The sequence below is a fragment of the Myotis brandtii genome, unplaced genomic scaffold (assembly GCF_000412655.1).
Source record: "Myotis brandtii unplaced genomic scaffold, ASM41265v1 scaffold513, whole genome shotgun sequence".
NCBI classification, from domain to species: Eukaryota; Metazoa; Chordata; class Mammalia; order Chiroptera; family Vespertilionidae; genus Myotis; species Myotis brandtii.
In genome coordinates, this window is record NW_005369552.1 from 2,735,923 (window position 1) to 2,746,019 (window position 10,097).

Genomic DNA, 10,097 nt, shown 5'->3' on the forward strand with positions numbered 1-10,097 from the left:
AGCTCCAGTTGGTGCTCAGGTTTTCTTTGCTAGTTCTGATGCCTAAGTTTCAGCACTGCACTGAGCATCCCATGTGCTCCTTACTTGTTCTACTGTTCTTGGTGTTTTCTTCACTGGGAATGCTACCATCTACGCTAAATCCTACCTATTCTGCAAGGACTAGTCCAGGCCTTTACATGAAAACTTCCAGATTGTTCTTGCTCACAACCATATCACCCTGCTCAGTACTCAGTGTTTCCTGCTGATGTTACCCACTTGACAACTAACCATGCTGCTTAGTGAAAGTTCATGTGTTGTTTACTCGTTGGCTTTTGTCTTCTCACTGTATTTTAAGCTCCTCTGATGTAGATTTCTGGGTATTCCCCAAAACATCTTTATAATCCTATACAATAAAAGGCTAATATGCAAATTGTCCCCTCAGGAGTTCCACCGCTCGCTATGATGTGTGCTGATTACCAGGGGGCGGCGTGGAATGAAGGAAGGCCTGGCTCTGGGAGCTGTCCCCTTCTGGTGCAATACAAGACATTTGCAGCCTCTTTTTTTTTTCTTTATTGATTAAGGTATTACATATGTGTCCTTATCTCCCCACCCCCCCCCCTCCCCACTCATGCCCTCATCCCCCTGGTGTCTGTGTCCATTGGTTAGGCTTATATGCATGCATACAAGTCCTTTGGTTGATCTCTCCCCCTTACCCCCACCCTCTCTACCTTCCCTCTGAGGTTTGACAGTCTGATCGATGCTTCTCTGTCTCTGGATCTGTTTTTGTTCATCAGTCTATGTTGTTCATTATATTCCACAAATGAGTGAGATCATGTGATATTTATCTTTCTCCGACAGGCTTATTTCGCTTAGCATAATGCTCTCCAGTTCCATCCATGCTGTTGCAGCCTGTTAATAGAAATATTTTTAAGCCTGTGGAAGAGTGTGAGCCCCCATATGTATGCAGTGGATGGCTACCTTGGGAGGCAATTCCTTGGGAGGTTTAGAGGTAAATGGCACTGAATTCCAATACTTAAAGTCAACACTATCCTTGAAAGTGTTCTAGAATGACATTTAGTGGTTTATGAAATCAATTTGATGGATCCCACCCAGCTGTTTAATATTTAAAATGGGATAGGGTAAGATAGAGTAAGGTAAAGTAACTTAGAACACAAAGCAAAAGAAGGTTAAATGCAGAGTGTGTGCTCATAGTTCTGGTAAAGTAATGTATGGCAGTGTCAATGTAGAGAATGTTTGTAAGAGTTTATTTGAGCCAAACTGGCAACATATGCTGGGGAGAAAGATCTCAAATACTCCAGAGGATAACAGTATTGCAGCTGCTTTTATGCATTTGAAATCAAGTGGGGATCAGAAGATTACATGGAGGTGGGAGAAAGCAAGGGGGGATTAGATTACAGGATAATTAAGATTATGGGCTCGCTTGAGGAGTGTTAAGTTTATTTCAAAGACAGAAACAGTGGACAAGGCTTGCTTAAGGCAAAGATAAACCTTTTACTAAAAAGTTATATGCCTGGGACATGACTACCCACCATGACCTGCCCAGTTAGGAATTTATGATCAGATCACCCTATGAGGTTACTTTCTATAGAATCCCTCTTTTCCTCCACAGTAGTTATTGGTCTATTGTCTTTCAGTTTCAGACCTACCCTCTATCTACTGCTTTGTATTGGTGGATCTGGAACTATGCAAAGCACATTTCTCCATTGTCATCTGGCTGCCAGGGGACCTACAGGAAGAGCACAAGGCTGGAGGAGGGAAAGCAGCTTGCTCACATGGTTGCGCCCTCTTGGTGTACTCTGCCTATCAACATCACCTCAGCAATGTCCTCTTTAGCCTGTGTTCATGAAATTTCCCAAATCAAGAGTTTTATTTTGTTTTTAATATATTTTTATTGATTTCAGAGAGGAAGGGAGAAGGAGAGAGGGATAAAAACATCAATGATGAGAGAGAATATTGATCGGTTGCCTTTTGCATGCCCCCTATTAGGGATCAGGCCCACAACCTGGGCATGTGCCCTGACCGAGAATCGAACCGTGACCTCCTGGTTCATAGGTTGACCTTCAACCACAGAACCACGCTGGCTGAGCCCCGATCAACAGGTTTTTAACAGAAGCATGCCTTGGGCAGGGGCAAGATAAGTGGGTATCTTCCAGGCTGTATGACAGGTGCTACAGAATTACATAGAACAGGCAGGATAGATGGGGATACTGGCATGTAACCCACCCTAGAAAATGGGGAAATTCCTTCCATGCTTGTCCAGGGCATGGCAACCAGCATGCCTGAGCATAGGAGGGATCGATCAGACAGTCTCTGAGGGTATACAGGAAGCAATCTCTCTTCTGGCCAGGATCTAGCTTGTGGGTCTGGGACAGTCTCTACGCCACAACCTGGTAGCAGTATTTCCTGTCTCCACTTCTTACTGCACTTCCAGAACCACCAGACCACCAGTGTCAGCTAGGCCGTGCCCCTCTTCAGAAGTCTGGGTGGCAGCTCCATGGCACCACTCCTGGAAGCCCTGGGTTCTGATAACCGAACCTCCTCTCTTTGACCTCAGGCCCAGTAGCTGCTTCTTGCAATTAGTATTTACATGTTCCTCCAGTGTTTCTTTTTAAAATTTTCAGTCCTCCAACATCTGTCTCATCAGTTTCCTTTGCCAAATTCTCTCTGTTGACATTCTCTGGTTTCTTTTTCCCTGACTAGTGGACCCTGACCAAGATGAATTGTGAAGTAAAATATGTTTCCCACCATGCATGTCAGTCAGAAGGTTTAAGAAACACTACCTGAGAGAAGTGGGGGAGTTCTTCAGCAAACAGGCAGATGCCTCCGTGCCAGAGCCCAGTGCTAGCATGTAGAGGGGCTCTGCATTTCAGGTCTGTGAAGAGTGGGGGCCCAATTCCATGACAGCCCTGTCTCTATGGACCCCAGGCCTAACCTTGCTGTATGGATCACTGCCCATGAGCCTTCCGTGTTCTCCCAGAGCATGGCCCAAACCTTAAGCTGCATCTGCAACCTGACCTCTTTCAGAGAGGTGAAACTCAGCTCCTTAATTTACCATTGGTCCACCCCTTATTGGAAAGGGGGAGGAAAAAAAGATAAAAGATGACAAAAGCCAGGAAGTGGTACCAGTGACCTCATAAAATTAAGTGGAAGGAAAGAATTAGAAAGATAAATTTTTGCTTGGCCAGTGTGGCTCAGTGGTTGAGCATCAACCTATAAACCAAGAGGTCATGGTTCGATTCCCAGTCCGGGCAAATGCCTGGGTTGCAGGCTCGAACCCCAGTGTGGGGGGTGCAGGAGGCAGCAGATCAATGATTCTCTTTCATCATTGATGTTTTTATCTCTCTCTCCCTGCTGGGGTCCAACCCCAACAGGTCCAGGGGTCCCCAAAGGTGTGGATGGAGTCGGCAAAGAAGGAATGACACGGAGACAGCGTTCAGTTGATCAGCAGCCTAGCCAGGATCTCTAGCCAGGAACTCCAGCCAAGTTCTGGTCCGGATCTCCAGCCAGGTTCTGTGTCCATGTTCTCTTGCTAGGTTCTCCAGCCAGGTTCTGCAGGTTCTCTAGCCAGGTTCTGTGTAGGTTCTCTCGCCATGTTCTGTCTAGGTTCTCCAGCCAAGTTCTGTAGTCAGGTTCTGTCCAGGATCTTTTGCCATGTTCTCTCACTAGGTTCTCTCACTAGGTTCTGTCTCTAGGTTCTTCAGCCAGGTTCTCTCGCTAGGTTCTGTGTCCTGTTGTCTTGTTACATCTGTATTTATACCAGTTGATTCCAATCCTATCAATCTCTATTCCAAAGGTTAGGGCGTTTCTTATCTCCATTCCAGGGAGTAAAGATTATGTAGCTTAAGCGTGATTGTTCGTAGTTAAAGTGATTAACTACCCGCCTGGCACTTAGTTAAGGGGTTTTATTCCCTCCCTAACTTCAGGGGGAAATTCCTACCTGGGGAAACAACCTTTCTCAGAGAGGTGACCTTGGTTAAAACACATAGCGCCAAGAAGGTGAGCAAACATATTAAGAACAGTATGCCATATATGCCAGGTCCCTTGAAACATATGCTGTGCAGATGTTTCTTCCCTGCAGTGACTGTGTCAAGCAGCAAGAATGGACTGGCTCCCAGCATCTCCCTTTCCCTTCCTCTCTGAAATCAATGGGGAAAAAAAATTTTGTAACGATAAATTTTCAATGGTGGAATTTTTGTTTCTCTGATGCTGCCTTTCCTTACAGGTAATATGAGAAGATGATAGAAAAGAGAAGAAAATGAAAAGCCTTATACTTAATGCCTTATTCAGTAAAAATGAGACTTGTACTCTGTTGTATTTATGGACTACTATACTTTAGCTTCAGTGCTCCCACTAGAAGAAAGACTTTCCTTAAAGACAAGAACTATGAGGCCAGCCTCTCCTAACCACATACATAGTCTTAATGAAAAGAACTGCTCCACATTTTAGGAATTCAAAGCATTTCTTGTGTATGCTAAAATAAACACAAAACCTCTTGGCAGTAGCCTATGAGGATTCGCCTTGCCTATGATTTTGTATTTCTTGATGCTGATTTAGAAATATGAAGAGAAAAACCGGGATTCAAAGCTGTTAAGTGTATTTGTACACTGGGGCGTTGTATGTATGTAACTCAATGATGAGTCATCAGTGACAGCAGGAGTCAGCGTTTTCAGAGTCACGCAGTAAGTCAGTGTATATACTCTGCAAGATGCTAATACATTAGCAACATGTCTTTCTCCTAACTGTTTTAGGATCTTACATTTAATGGAGGAATACGTGACCAATGTGAATTACTCAGGGAAATGCTGGCAGGAGTTGCTCCACTTGTGACATGCAGAGTCTCTTCTAGTGAATTGAAAAGCACATCACTTTATGATTTAGCCACTAAAGCATGTTACAATGTAGGTGGCACATCGCAAAGGAAAAACAGCTTGTGATCAGGTTTCCTATTCGTAGAAGGCAGTGTTGTGCCAAGCAACCTCAACCACAAAACATTTAAAGTCTGAATGAAAAAAAGAGCCAGCCGGCTGGGATCCCATGTTCCCTTCTAAGAAGAAATGAGCCACTCTGGAGGGCCTTCCCAATCCTGGAATTCTTTCTTTTCCTGTTTGTGACTCTTCTACTTCAGCTATAGACAACTGAGAGTGATGGCTTTGGGAAGGTAAATTGCATTTCCTTCCTTCTTGTTTTTCCGCTACATTTTAGCTATTTGTGAGTCATGTGCATGAGGGACACCAAATCATAAATGTTGGCTTATACGAATCTTTCCTAAATGTTTACTCAAGCAAACAGTTCATATCATCCCATTCTCTTCGGTATTTTCTCCTTGTGTTCACTAGGCTGCCTAACTCCTTTCTCAAATCATACCTCATATTTCATGTTTCCCAAACCCTCGCTGACAACTGTAATAAAGAGTTCTAAAAGCCCTTACTCAACCTCATCTCTGTCTTTTTTCCCAACTCACCAATTACCAGTTCTCACTATCTGAAAGTGAAGTTATGATGAAATAAAGTAAGGACAGCCATTACCTAAGTTTTATAATGTTTCATCCTTCTTGATCTGTACCAGGATTTATGCCTTCATGACAGATAAGGATTTCAGTTTTTGTAATCTTTAAAACATACAAGAAAATTACAGAATTGCATAACAAAAACAAACAAATCTGGTACCCATCACATCTTAATTTTAATTTTTATTTATTTATTTATTTATTTATTTATTTATTTATTTATTTATTTATTTATTTATTTATTTATTTATTTATTTATTTATTTATTTATTTATTTATTTATTTATTTATTTTCTCCACCTCCCTGGAAAGGACCGGTCCCCCAGGCAGCGATTGCAACATGATTTTGCTGCTTAAAGGGACAGACACACCTGCTGTTACTCATGCAACAGACAAGGAGGGTGGTTCTGGTTATAGTGCAGAAGCATCCAAGCAGTGTGGAGGGCTGTGGGGAATGGGTCCCATTTCCCTGGCGGTGAGGCAGAAACCTGAGCCCAGACCCAGAAGTACATTACCCAGACTGGAGGGCCTTTTGTTAATTGGCATGGTTGCTTAGCTACAATATATGCATTTCTACCTATGTTATCTTTTAGATGCATGTTTTTTACTATTAGGTACCTCTATATTATGAGCTTGATATATTGCTTTTAATGCTTTCAAGCTTTATATAAATGTTACTATTCTATATTTTTTATTTATATTGATGAGAGAGAGAGAGAGAGAGAGAGAGAGAAACATCGATTTGTTGTTTGACTTTTTTATGCATTCATTGGTTGATTCTTGTATGTGCCCTGACCAGGGATCAAACCAGGATATTAGGTTGACACTCTAACCAACTGAGCTACCCAACCAGGCTATACTTCTTGAAATTGCCTTTTCCTCTTCAACCTTGTGTTTCTGAGATTTATCCATGTTTATGAACTTAGAGTTAATTCATTCATTTTAACTGCTGTAACCATGTAATACAACTCATCCATTTCCTGTTGATGGGTATTTAGTTTCTTCCCAAACTTCACATTTTAGTGCATTTGGGCTATTATCAGAAAAATACCACTGGATGACTTATAAGCAATGGAAATTTTTTTCTCATATTTCTGGAAGAGTCTAGAAAGTCCAAGATCAAGGTGCTAGCAGATTTGGTGTCTGTGAGGACCTACTTCCTAGTTCACAGCAGTTTCCTTGCTGTGTCCTCACAGGGCAAAAGGAGAGAGGGAGCTCCATCCTCATGACCAAACCACCTTCTAAAAGCCTCAACTGCAAACATCATCACATGGGGAGAGGGATGCAGGATTGCAGCATGAATTTGGGAGAAGAAACAATCTATAACATTCCACTCTCAGCGCCCACACCCCAAATTAATGTCCTTCTCACATGCCTCAATTCAAAAGTCTGAAGTCCAAGATCTCATCCAAATATCATCTAAATCACATATAAGTAAGACTCAAAGTAAGATTCATCCTGAGGCAAATTCCTCTCCTGCTGTGAGCCTGTGATACCGAACATGCCAGGTGCTTCCCAAATACAAAATGGTGGGACAGGCCTTCTCATTCCAAAAGGGAGAAACAGAGAAGACAAAATGAGTGACAGGTCTCAAGAAAGTCCCAAACCCAGTGGGGCAAATTCATTAGACCTTAGGGATCCCGTTTTCCAACACATTGGCGTGGTGGTCCTGCCCTCACAGCTTTGCTGTACATGGGTTGGGCTCCTGAGGGCCCTACTTCCATGGCTTTGAATGGTCTCTCCCCCATGGCTCTACTGGGCATTGCCCTAACTATCCCTGCCTTCTCAGTGGCACCACTCCATGGCTCCATGAGGTATTGGTTCTGTTCTTTGAAATCTAGGTGGGTTTGCTGCCTGTGCCCTATGGAGGGGCAGCCACTGCAGCCCACCCTGTATTTTATCATTAAACATGGTACTAGTACATACATACATGTATATGTATAAAAACACACACACACACACACACACACACACACACTCAAACATATACCTATACTGAAACGTAAGTTTCATGAAACAAAACTCACCCTTACTAAATTCTATTTCATTGACATTTAATTCACAAACTGCTGATGAACGAGGGAGACACTGGCTTGCAGGATGCAGTGCAGAGTACACATGGCCTGGCTGTGCATGCTCTCTGTACTCCAGGCCCCTTGTGCTACCAGCCCGTTATGCCTATTTACCTCCTCCTTCTGCCTAAACCATGTTCTCAGCTCCCCTTTGCTCTTCAAGAATCAGCTCCAACATTCCCTCTGGAAGCTATTCTCAGGCCCCTGACTCCTTCCTTGTGCCCCACTGAACTCTGTGCCTCCTACCATCACAGAGCCTATGCTGACTCTAGTCATCAGTCACGCTCTGTTCCCCAACTAAATAAGCAGCTCCTCGAGAATGGGACTGTGTCTTTACAGTTGTGTGTCCCCAGCCCTCGCATAGTGTCTGACATAGAGTCAAAAGTTAATAACCGTTTCTTATATGAATAAATAAGTGAATGAATGCCATAGAGTAAGAAGCTGCTGACAACATTTATGAAAATCTATTGTATATAGAGCCTTGTGCTGAAAAGAATTATGATAAAATTAGTGGGACTTGACAGTGATAAATTTTTAAAATGGTATAAAATGACCTGCTTTTATAAACAAGGAGTGTCTTGACATTGACAACTAAGTACTAACAGATGTCTCGCTGAGAGTGGATTGAATGATGAATGTGGGATTGAAAGAACTCATTTCTCTCATCCCTTCTGAGCCCATCCCCTGTTTTCATCTCTTAGGAGAGAAACCTCAGACATTCCTCAGACATTTCTCTTCTAACCCAGGTCTGCTCTCCAACAGGGAGGCCCAATGTTGAGCCAAAGAACAGAGCTATTCAGTAATTTGTTATTAAGTACCCCACATGACTAATTCGGGGCCTTCCAAAACAGGCCCGTGCTGAAATGAGATACTATGATGCTTAGACTTCGAAGAGTGGTTAAGGACACCTGTAGTAGCTGCTCTAGATCCTGTCATGGGCCAGAAATTTTGGGAACGCAGCAAGAAGAGAAGTGTAATTCCAAAATGATTCAGGGTCTCCTTTTCAGACACATCTTTGACCCCGGGAAGCCCAGTCTACTCAGGTCAATTCTGTGATCCTGGCTGGTAAATTAATGACTAAACCAGGCCCCAAAAACATGCAGACTATATTAAAAAGAATAGAATACTGTAAGGTAACAGCTCAGATTTGGGGGTTAATTTAAAATCCTAGGCTCAGGAAAGCAGCATTAAAATACCTTACCTCATTCATACCACTGCTTTCTCCCTCTAGTCAGTAATAATAATAACAGCTTATATTTGTACTGAGTTTTATAGTCTCCAAGAAACTTTATCTCATGCGATCCCAAGCAGTCCTGTGAGGTAGGTCCAAGTATTATCCCCATTTTATAAAACTGATTTCTTTTTTTAAAAAAAAATCTATTGATTTTAGAAAGAAGGAGAGGAAGGGGTGAAGGAGAGAAACATTGATGTGTTGCTCCACTTATTTATGCATTCATTGTTTGATTCTTGTATGTGCCCTGACTGGAGATCAAACAGGCAACCTTGGTGTATTGGGACAACATTCTAACCAACTGAGCTACCAGGCCAGAGGTTAAACAACAGCCCATGGGTCACAGAGTGAGTGAGTAACTAGAACTGAATGGGATTCTAATTTATAATAGTACTGATTTGTTTCAAGGGAACGGCAATCAGAAACTTGGATTCTAACCACAACACTGCTAGCTACAGAGCTGTGTGGTCTTGGACATGACATTTGGCCTTTCTGAGCTTCATTTTTTCGCCTATAAAAATGTGCACAGCCCTCACCGGTTTGGCTCAGTGGATAGAGCGTCCGCCTGTGGACTCAAGGGTCCCAGGTTAGATTCCGGTCAAGGGCATGTACCTTGGTTGCGGGCACATCCCCAGTGGGGAGTGTGCAGGAGGCGGCTGATCGATGTTTCTCCCTCATCAATGTTTCTGACTCTCTATCCCTCTCCCTTCCTTTCTGTAAAAAATCAACAAAATATATTTTTTAAAAACTGTGCATAATACCTTTCCTATCTGCCTCACAGGTACTTATGAGGACACACCTGTTGGTATATGCAGAAGCATTTTTTAATTGGGAGTGTGATGTCAGGTCTTAGCAATCTTTGCTAACAAAATAATAAGAGTAATACTTGTTGTCATCTTTATACTTTGATAGTGCCTTTTACTGTAGCCAACCAATGGTTTTGCAGCCTACTATTGCCTATTTAACACCCCTGTTGCTACCACCTTCACAGGTGCACCAGCAGCTAGCCAGTGAGGGCAGAGGAAGTTCTTTCTCCTCAGAGTGATTTTGGAGCAGTGGTTCTCAATGTTGTAGCAAATGGGCATCACCTGGTGAGCTTTAGCTATTCAGCTATCTCTAAACAGTATGGTGATTGCCAGAGGGAAGGGGTTGGGCAAAGGTAAAAGGGGGATAAATGGTGATGGAAGGAGACTTGACTTGGAGTGGTAAACACAATCTACACTAATAAAAGAGAAACATGGTAATTAGCGTACGACCGCTACCCTTCCCATTGGCTAATCAGCATATC

At 42.8% G+C, this 10,097-nt stretch overlaps 1 long non-coding RNA gene across 1 annotated transcript; it reads left to right on the forward strand.

Annotated features, from left to right (window-relative positions):
* Positions 1 to 437: 437 nt before the first annotated feature.
* LOC106727992 lies at positions 438 to 4,501 on the forward strand. Its single transcript, XR_001364220.1, has 2 exons — positions 438 to 560; positions 4,223 to 4,501. It is a non-coding gene; the product is annotated as an uncharacterized LOC106727992 (long non-coding RNA).
* The last annotated feature ends 5,596 nt before the right edge of the window (positions 4,502 to 10,097 follow it).